The sequence below is a fragment of the Oryzias latipes genome, chromosome 11 (assembly GCF_053564925.1).
Source record: "Oryzias latipes strain Hd-rR chromosome 11, Olatipes_Hd-rR_3.1".
In the NCBI taxonomy this organism is placed as follows: Eukaryota; Metazoa; Chordata; class Actinopteri; order Beloniformes; family Adrianichthyidae; genus Oryzias; species Oryzias latipes.
This window is the reverse complement of record NC_136247.1, coordinates 28,191,947-28,202,906: the sequence shown is the minus strand read 5'-3', so window position 1 is coordinate 28,202,906 and position 10,960 is coordinate 28,191,947. Positions and strand designations below refer to the sequence as shown.

At 39.6% G+C, this 10,960-nt stretch overlaps 1 pseudogene across 1 annotated transcript; it reads left to right on the top strand.

Annotated features, from left to right (window-relative positions):
- Nucleotides 1-3,007: 3,007 nt before the first annotated feature.
- Nucleotides 3,008-10,960, top strand: LOC101157751 (major histocompatibility complex class I-related protein 1-like; annotated as a pseudogene). The gene is made up of 8 exons (XR_013658962.1): nucleotides 3,008-3,293; nucleotides 4,980-5,173; nucleotides 5,911-6,177; nucleotides 6,384-6,660; nucleotides 6,742-7,044; nucleotides 7,207-7,314; nucleotides 7,441-7,458; nucleotides 10,381-10,960. The product of XR_013658962.1 is annotated as a major histocompatibility complex class I-related protein 1-like (transcript).

The following is a 10,960-nucleotide window of genomic DNA, read 5'->3' as shown; positions in this document are numbered from 1 at the left end:
ATCAGCACAGAATCAGATACTTATTTCCTCCACTGTTGGTAAAAACCATTTCAGCTAAACTGCATGTTGAAAGATTTAGAAAATCCACCAAAATATAACCTTAAACAAAAAGAATATATATGTATTTTTTTGGAAGTAATTATTATAAAATGTACAAGTCAGATCTATGATTTTGGGGAAAGGCTCACAGTTGAATAATTGAGATGTTAAAAGTTGTGTTCAGTTTTTTCCATCTCTTCAGTCTGACTCTAACAGGAAATGGTTTCTAATGAAATGTGCTGTTAACAGTTTGGTCATTTCTAGATCCATTCCTTCTGTTTCTGAGAAAGACGGCTGCAAATAGCAGCAGCAGCTCAGTTCATCTGCAGCTTTCTGCCAACAAGTTTAATCGTCCGGCAGAGTTTAGGATCAGAAACAAAGACTGAACATGGCAGCGCACGTGAGAAAATGCAGTGCGTGCACGAGCTCACACAGATCATCATCATCATTGCGCACGTATCAGATGAGCCAGAGGCTTTGGGTCACGCTCACAGAAGTAAACCGTCTCTCACCAGCCATGACTTTTTGTGGTCGCTGGAGGGAACACGAGCAAAGGAGCGGAGGGGCGCTACACCCCCCTAACGCAAAGGTTTTGACAGAAACACACCAAAGTTTCAGGGTAATACAAAGCAAAACAAAAAATAAAATCAAGCAAAAGCTGTTTAGTTTGACAGCATTCACAGTGACGATGGATTCAATCAATCCACTGAGCAGTCATTAATGTATGAAGCTTTGGTTTTAGTGGTTTGAAGTGACACATGTCTCTATAGCAACATCCTTTGAACTGAATGAGGTCACTTTGCTTTATATGATAGCGAACCTTTCAAGTTTAGCAACCCGCTTGTGGTGACACTTGCATGCCTCATAGGTCTTTGCTGGACATATGGAGGGAAGATCTACATTTCTCATGGAGAACATGCAGAACAAAGACTGTTGCATGCTCTGGAACTTTTAGTGCTGCCTGGTCTTTGAGTTGAAAACCCTTCAAGGTGCAGCATTTAAAGCAGGGGGGGTCATATTCCAGGCCTGGGGGGCCGGTGTCCAACATGTTTCCAACCAACCTGCCGTTGAAGCTCCTTATTGGCTAAACACACCTGATCCAGGTCATCAGCAGCAGATGAGGCAGGATTTCTGGAAACCAGCAGGAGGCCGACTCTCCGAACCTGGAGTTTGACCAAAGAAACATCAATCTGCCATGAAAGCTCTGGATTGGACCCTCTGGTGGTTGCATACAATAGGTCCCCACCAAGAAGTGATTTATAAACTATATAGCAGCAGTTCTTTAAACTAATGTTATTATTTCCCTGATGAGAGGAGACTTTAATGTTGCTCTGGATGGTCTGTCAGACAGGTTTTCTCCATGAATTAATAACTCCATGGCCTCCAGTTTAATACAATTCATGCAGAAACTTCATTTCAGTCAGACAACTCTTGCAGTAAGAAATATTTATTTGACATACTTAATTTTCACGTTCTTTAAGTTGGCATTCACATCTTTTCGTTTGGCATAAGGCTCCGTTCAATTCCATGAGAAATTTCCATAAAACTTTCGGGTAACAAAAACCCGCTTTACGGAGCCCACAGGTGGAAGCCGGGGAGGAGGGAGGGGCGAAGAATGAGCGCTGAAGGTAAGAAAGAATGAACAACTGCGCACCTGGGCTTAAGTAGGACGCTGAGCAGGTGGGTTAATTGACTGAACCGCCCTAGGGTAGTAACCTGTAAAACACTGCAGCGAGTATCTGCCTGAAATACGATAAATCGTCATTTAGTGGTTGTATGGAGAGAAATGAATTCTAACGTAAATTCATTTACCAGCAGCAATAAATCCCAGATCATCCTTTCTCATATAGACGTTTGGTTGGTTTCAAGCTGATTTGATAAAAATTGCATAAATGTAAATATTCTCACCACTCCTTTAACAGACCACAAAGCTATCTCAATACAAACCTCTTTAAATCCAAATGCCTGCCCCAGAAGTTCATGCTGAACATATTTATATGTTTGAATGGATGTCATCTTTTTGTTTTAACATCTGGACCAGGTGGTCCAGGTCTATTCTTCTGCAGGGACACTAAGCTCTGCAAAGCAGCAACGTCTGCTGGTTCCTTTAGAACAGGTCAGAAGCTAAACTTTATAGCTCTGGTCCTATCAGGGTGGAGGGATCTGTCCATCTCAGAACAGCCGCTTCATTTACAACCTCTGCAAAAAGGCTGAAACCTGAATTAATTTGCAAATCCTTGGACAAAGCAGGAGAAATTAAAATGCCAGCAGAGGATGATCTGACTGTCATATTGGATCCAGATCCAATAAAACACATTTCTGTCACCACAGAAAGAATGATAGAAAAGCACCACATATGACATTTACCATTTGGGGAGAGTGGGACTGATCCATCTTAAGGAATGGGTCCATGAATTGTGAGATCACTGATGGCAAAAACCTCCTTCCATCAGTGAGAGCATTGTAGATCCATTGTGGCTGGACCTTTCAGCCTGACAATGATCCCAAACATCATCATCATCTGGACAACGAAAGCTGGCTCTCTGAAAGCATTTCAGGTTTCTGAAGTGTTCTAACCAGTCTCCAGAGTCCCTGATCCAGAAGAGAATCTGTGGAGGGAGATGAGAGTCTGTGATGCCCAGCTACACATCCAAAACATCCCAGCTCTTGAGGAGATCTGTATGGAAGAATGGACCAAAATATCAGCTACAGTAGAAACCTGCAGGAAACCTTTGACTTCATTTCCAACCAGGATTACATTACTAGATGTCAGAATAGACCCAAGTTTCTAACCAAGTGATACAACCTGCTGAATCTGTGACTGATAAATACTTTTTTGCTCTGATTTTATTCATGACATCTTCAGCTCCTGTGTTGCTTCTGCTAACACACAGAGGTAAAGACACTGATCTAGAATAGGAACTGTGTGGAGAAACAGAAAGTTAGTATAATCAGGTCAGACTAGTTAGACAGGTTAGTTAGACATTCTGTGGCTGCTTTTAGACAGAGAAGAAAACAACCTGCAGAGCTCAGAGATCTGTTGTTCAGCTCACAGCAACAGAGACATCTGAACCCAGAAGGACCTGGACTCTGATCTGAACCCATGAAAGACCAGGATTATTTACTGTCAGCAGTGAGGATAAAAGCCTGAGGGCTCGGTTCTTTGAGCAGCTGACGACTCCTGAACGGAACCGAGTTCAGACACTTTCTGACTTTTTGGCTGTTTGTTTCCTCTGAACATTCCTTACATACATGTGAGTATCTGTGTGGCAAAAATCAGCTTTGTGGTGAAAAAACAGCTTCTTTATAGTAAAAAGGAGAATGATGTTTAGTTTTTGGCAGACAATTCCTGCTGTGGTTCCACCTCACAGTTTGGCCTTTTGACCACTCAACCTGGAAAAAACTGAAAAAGTTCATTTTATTATAAATAAACAAAAATAAAAGGCATGATAGTGAAATTAATCTGAATTAAACATAACAGAACAGTAATGTAACATTAAATTACTTTAATTACTGTACATTAGTTTTACCATATTTTTCTTATTGTGTAGAGGTTTGGGGGAACAACTATAAAACAACGTTACATTCACTTTCAATACTTCAGAAGAGAGCAATACGAATCATACACAAAGTCAGTTACCTTGAGCACACAAATAAATTATTCATAGAATCAAAATTACTCAAATTTTACGATCTAGTAGAGTATTGTACCGCTCAAATAATATTCAAGGCCAAAAACAACTTATTACCCACAAATATCCAAAGGTTATTTATTACAAAAGAGGAAAAATACAATTTTAGGGAAAAAGATAAATTTGTCATACATAAAGCACGTACAAATAAAAAGAGATTCTGTGTTTCAATTTGTGGAGTGAAGTTGTGGAACAGAACCAGTAAATGCTTGAAACAATGTCCAAACATAAAAGAATTTAAATATAGATACAGGAAGATGATCATGGATAAATATGAGCAAATACCAAAAAATACAGAATGTCAGCATTTATAAATCTGCATACTTTGACAATACGTTTTGTTATTCATTTGTATGTTGTTTGGAAATGAAAATTACATGTATATATGTACATATACACTTGGGTAGGGCACTGGACTCTGATGGTGGGAAAGTAAGGGCTTAGGGTAAAGGGGGGTGAGAGTTTATAAGATTTTTCTTCTTCTCACTCCCTTTTGGACTGGTGTTTATATCATTTTGTTTTGTTTTGTTTTGTATAATTTACTTGTCTTTTTCTTGTTTTTGTAAGTTTTGTCTCGTTCTTGTCTTATTCTGTTATTTTACATTTGTTTCACTAGTCCAAAATAATAAAAAAAAGACTACTAAGACTACTAATTAGCAGCAAATACATGTTTGTGACAGAAACAGAAGATGAAGATGAATGTTGGTGTTCAGAACAGTTGAAGGACAAATGGTGCTGGACTAAACTAAAAGAGTCCAGAGCAGAGTAGAGGAATTGAGACGGTCTATAGCAGATCAGAAAGTTCTTCCAGATGACTAAACATACAGCTACAGTAATCAGGTGAAGAAAAATGTCTTCCATATTTCTATTTCTGGATAAAATTTTCATTACATTTCTGTTCCAATGACAGATTCATGTTCTTTGTTTGGTTCTGTTTTTCTTGCAATGTTCTTTTTCAGGCTTATTTTCCAATCACTGTCTCATCTGGTTTCATTTACTGTTTATCCACAGCTGTTAGTTTTTAATCCATTAGAACCCAGACCCATTTTCCCTTAAAATGAAAATTAGGTGGGTTATTTCACAAACTAATTAGAACACTTTAGACATTTCTGATGTTTTTATGTGATGCTGATGTCATCATGGGTTCTTTTGGGTTAAGTTATCATCCTCTGTGTTTCCAAGTGTCTGATGTTCAGGTTATCTGCTTTGTCACATTTTTACCTTGTCTACTTTCCCCTCATCTTTAAGGTTTTAAAGTTTGAAGTACCTGCAGTAAAGCCTGGTCTCCTGCATTTTGGGTCCTTCATGAGTTCCTCACTCCAACTGTTCTTTCAGTTCAACTACATTCAGTAGAAGATCAGTTGACTGTCTGTGTTTGATTTCTCCAGAAATGATGAAGATGTTCATAACTCTGTTCTTCCTCTGTCATGCAGCGTCTGCAGGTAAGACCACAAGCTGCAGTTTTTATTTCAACATTTCCTACCATACATTGTTGTTACTTTGAAGCTAAAACAGATGACATTGCTGTCATTGTTCACTTGCAGAAACAAAACTGTAAGGAAAACTCTGCATAGGAAACAAGCTGAGTTTGTGGAGATGAAACATTTAGAAAGCTGTTTCATTCTAGTGGGGGGAGGGACTGTACTAGAGAGACAAATGATTCTGAAATAAATCACCATGCAGTAAATTCAACTAACTAGAAAAATAAATTAGCTAAAGTTATAGACTGGCTTCAGCGTAGAAATGAAAAGAAAACATGAAAAACAAAGGTTTTTTAATTTTTTTTTTAAGTGAACAATCACATAGTGAAAGTTAAGTCTGGATGTGTTCTTATGCTAAGCGCCATTATTTACTAAGAAAGGGGAAAATTATTGTTTTATACAAAGTGTCTAGTGATGTTTAATGGTTTATCCTTCAAGAATAAAGTGGTCAAAAAACAAGTGTAGGTGAAATTCCATTATAGAGCTAAATGTAAGGGAAGAATATTGAATCATTGTTGTAATGTCACTCTGTGAGGAAAAATATTGTTCAACAAAAATTATTTAAGGGATGGAGTCATTGATTCTTTGGAAACAAATGAACAAAAATATATCCTGGGTTTGGAAATTTATCTAGGGACTTTATTTATCTTAAATATTTTTTGATAAATGCAGAAATCAGATGCATTTTCTTTCTTCAGTGAAACACTCTCTGATATTGATTTTCACTGGCATTTCTGGAGAAACAAACCTTCCTGAAGTTGCGATTTCTGGATCAGTGGACAAAGTTGAGATTTGCCACTTCGACAGCATCAAGAGGGAAGTTGAACCAAAACAGGACTGGACACGAAAACTATTCAAGGAAAAACCTGAACTCCTCCAGTTGACTTTAAAGAGATTACTTTTTCATCAGCAATTATTTAAGGACGACATGGATATTTTCAAGCAACGTTTAAATCAAACTGAAGGTAAAGTTGAAGATTTACTGTCTAAAATTCTACAAAGAAATTCTCATGTGGAGATTCTTGTTAAAAAAATGATCCCAACTTTAAACAAGTTAAATGTTCTACAAAACACATTACCATGACTCAATGAAGTTTCAAGAATTACAATGCAAAGTTAGACATTTCTAAAGGACTCAAACTTCCTTATAGTGTTCTTCTTTGGTGTTCAGGTTCTCACATTCTCCAAACAATAACCGGCTGTGAGTGGGACGATGAAAGCAATGAAGTCAAAGGTTTCATTCAGTTTGGTCATGATGGGGAAGACTTCATCTCTCTGGACCTGCAGACAGGGACATGGATTGCTTCAAAAACACAAGCTGTTGTGATAAAAATTTATGGGATGCAGACAAAGGGAGATTTAGGCACTTTCAACACATACTCATGTCAGAGTGTCCTAAAAACCTCAGGATCACATGCCTTATTGGAGGAGTTTTCTACAGAGAACAGGTAGAGTCAACAACACTAACTAGTTCATACAAATAAATGCTGAATATGGGAGACATTTTTCTCTTCATTTTCTTTGTCCAGAGCGTCCTTCAGTATCTTTTCTCCAGAAGACTCCCTCCTCTCTGGTCTGCTGCCATGCCACTGGCTTTTATCCTGACAGAGCTGATCTGTTCTGGAGGAAAGATGGAGAGGAGATTCATGAGGGTGTGGAGAAGGGACAGATCCTACCAAACCATGATGGAACCTTCCAGATGAGCTCAGAGCTGAACGTTTCATTGATCAAACATGAGGACTGGAGGAGGTATGACTGTGTGTTCCAGCTCTCTGGACTAGCAGAAGACATCGTCTCCATGCTGGACAAAACCCAGATTCAGACAAACTGGGGTAAGATTGTAAACTTTAGCCCCAGCACCTTAGTGTTACCTAATCCAGATCATCTTTAAAACAAAAGCATGTGAGGAGTTTCTAACAAGAAGTCACTCAAAGACTTTTGATGTGCCAAGTCTTTTGACCCTGAATGTCAGTTTGATCCATGTTTCTACTCAGTTTCTCCTTCAGAGTTTCCAGTTGGTCCTGTTGTTGGAGGAGCAGCTGGAGTGGTTCTGCTCCTGGTGATCAGTGGAGTCCTCTACTGCTGTTGGAGAAACAGAAATGGTGAGAAACAATGAAATCAAAGGATCCAATTCAGTCCAGATCATTGGAACAGAAAAAATAGATTATAAATGAATGTCATTTCTAGTCTATATGATCTGACTGTAACGTCTTTTTACTGTGTTTCAGACTTCCAGCCTGTTGATGGTAAGTGTTGACCAGTTAGATCTTTAATCTTTTTTTCTTGTTTTGGGACACTATAAGATTATAAGATGTGCAGAAGGTTACGAAAGACTCCAAATACAACACAGTAGCCGCGGTTACATGGGCAGAATATCTTGATCGGATCAATGGTCGGGTTAAAATTCACCTGTGCACATGGGCACAGAAAACCTTTTTCCGTTTAGAACAAACGTTCCCATGGCTCACACTTTCGGTCGGAATGAATCATTTGGGCATGCGCAGTAGTGTAAAAACGCCCGGATGAGGAAGTAGGTCCCGTTGTAAACAAACCTTTGCTGTCATTTATATTTATGCAGCAGCTTGGTAATACACAAAGTGATCTTCCAAGCGGGCTTTTATTAATGTTATGAATATTATGAAGTGCCTGTTCGCTCATCATATTATATTTAATCCGTGTGATCACTGCTTTTTTTGTGGAAAAACGGAGCTCGAAGAACCCAGTGTTAGGAGAGGCTAACAACGCGGGCTAACAACATTAGCCTTTTGATGGACACAAAATCCAGGACCATGCGGGGAAACGCTGCAATCTGCAGTTTGGCTGCACGTAAATGTGTGGGAATAAGATCAGCCTTTATTTTGTCGGGGCACAACTGGAAACACAATTCCATGTGATTTTTTAAAAACAGTTTCTAAGGACTAAGCAGCATTTCTGCTTTGAAGCTCACACACCGACCCAAATGTGTGTGCTGACGGGCAAACACGTATTAATAAATCCCGCTGCTCTGCTCAGAGAGGTTCACTCGGTCCACTGGCACCGGAGCCCGAACGCAGAGCTCAGGTGCCGGGTCCAGACCTCAGTGGGCACAAAGCACTCCTCCCCGGCAGCCCCTTCGTGAGGGGTGAAAGAGAGGCGAAGAACCAGCGGGGCGAGAGCGGAGCGGCGCTTTTCAGGGGGCCGCCGCAGAGCAGCTGGTCGGTCCCGTATGCGCTCCAAGGCTTTCTCTCAGCGAAACACCATCTATGCGTGACGTAAACCAGAGCAGTAGTGACACACGATCGGAATGACCGTTTACATGCTCCACGATCGGATAAACGATCGGTATAACCCACCTATCTACATCGGAAAGAAATTTTGATCCGAATGAGTCTGACCGGGGCAGAGTATTCCGAACGGCGCGTTTATATGACGCATTTTCTTTCCGATCAGCCGTTCTTTCCGATTACTTTTGCCCATGTAAACGCAGCTAATGACTGAACACATCAATGCAGCAATGCAAAAAGAGAATGAAACTTGAACAAAAAATATAAAAGCATATGGAACAATGTCTTCACTGCCAGAGAATGCCACCACCTGATTTATTGAAAAATCCTTGGCGTGGTCACAAATGTTGATGGCGACTTTCCGGCACCAGTCAGTCAGGTGGGAATGACGGCATTACGTCATCTAGCAGCCAGATCACCAGCCGGCTACAGCTTTGATTGGAAGATGTGTAAATGTCTCTGCACCGCCGCCGTCCATATCAAATGCGACTGGTCAACAGCCACCCGGGCCAGTAGTCTGGAGGTATAAAAACAGCAGACCATTCTGCACCACTGGTCATTCGCTGCTTAGAGTTTGAACAAAAATTATAATCTTTCATTTTCAATAATCCATCCAACTTTTTAGACAATAATCTAAAAAGAAAGCATGATTTCCTTTCTTCTTCCTAGTCTTCTCAGCACCAACCACAATTCATCGCAGGTCTCAGAGTCGCTGTGATGGTGTCAACACCATGATGAGTTTTGTGCACCATCAATTCTGTCTCTGCATTTGGACCCGCAGTGGCCGGAATCACCAGATAGTTGTCCGGTCATCCCAGGCCCCGGCTCATGTCAACAGCCCTCGTCGAGTGCCTGCACTGCTACCGTACGATTTCTAACAGTCAGACGGTTGCAGTGGGACGACAGCAGAGGGGCAGAGGGGTGGCAGTCTGAAATCAGCCGTTCATCAGATGATTTTGAGACCTTATTATCAGTCAGTCATAATGCTGGTTCCTTCCTTCCACCCGCCTGTCACAAGACTGCTACCATGTGACCTTTTAATGATTCCGGGCGGCCAATGTTAAAAAATCACCATTTAATTAAAACTTTTCTTAAAACCTCCGTGGCCACCTCAAGGTGCATAAGAATGTGACTGCCAAATTTGCTGAAAAACTTGCATTTGATTGACTGTTAGCAGGTTAGTAACTGCACTGTGGTGCTGCGTGGTACCTGGACTACCGTGTTAATTTTACCTGGATACATTCCTCCAGAATCAAATAAGTAACAAAGACAAACAATTCCTCTTTCTCTGACTTCACTCTCAGCCAACAACGCAGCTGGGAGTGATCGCCTCGTTTATTTAGACACACCTATAATCATTAATCCAACACACCTGGATAAGAAACAAAACAAGAAATAACACAAACCACTTACATGATAAAATACACAATAGAAAATAAATGCAATATAAAGCAGAAATTGAGATCACATTCCAACAGTGACATTTTGGGATATGTGACCAAAGTCTTAAAAATTAGTTTGTTCTCTTTGTAAAATAAAAATAATGTGTTTCAATTTTTTTGCAGCAAAATGTTTAGTTATTAGGATTAAATGAATAAATACAAAGCAGCAAATATTATAAAAAAATATTAAAAGTGAGAAACCTCAGGAAATGTTTTTTCTTTTGTCACCAATCTTATTATAAGTGCTCATAATGTGAAAACATGGAGTCAAGAGTGAACTGTAAATGGGATTCTACATACAAAAGGGACTCCACTATTAGCTAAAATCTAAAATTATGTTAAAGGATTTTTGGAACCAAGGGTTGTTTATTTTGAACATGTAGAACCTGCGGTTCTCTCTATAAGTGAACACCACCTGCATTAAATAGTCTGTTGCTCATTTTTAGATGATTTTTCTTTACAGATGGTCTAGAAAAAGAAGAATCTTCAAAAAAAGGATCCAAAACATCCCAAGAAGAATTTTCTTCAGCTGATGAACAGTTGATTTGTACAAAATAGACACAGAAACACTACAGTTGATTTCACTATAAGCAACACAGATGGAATGAAATAGTGAAGACTGTATTGGAGGTGAAGCTTCTGGAAATAAGTTCTGATCCGTGCTGACAGTGAACGCCTGAGACGGATCCTGAATCAACTCTGGAACCAGGAACCAAACAGAACTTCTATCTGCATAGAGATGTTCTTAGAGTATTACTATACTTTACTGTTACTATACTGTAACTTTGAGCAAATGTGTTATTTTAGTATTACTATCCATGATTTTAGACACAATACAATTTTTATCTGGACTTTTGTAAAGAAGTAAAGTCTGTGGGAATGCATATGTGGCATAATTCATGTTTTAATGTAATTAGAAGAATCCTGCATAAATCATTGATTCAGGTGGTTTTGGTCTATAATTCTGCACAGACGCTACAATCTGCAAATGAGCGACACCTGGTGGTTTCTCTTCGACATGGCAATAAATTTGAGGATAAACG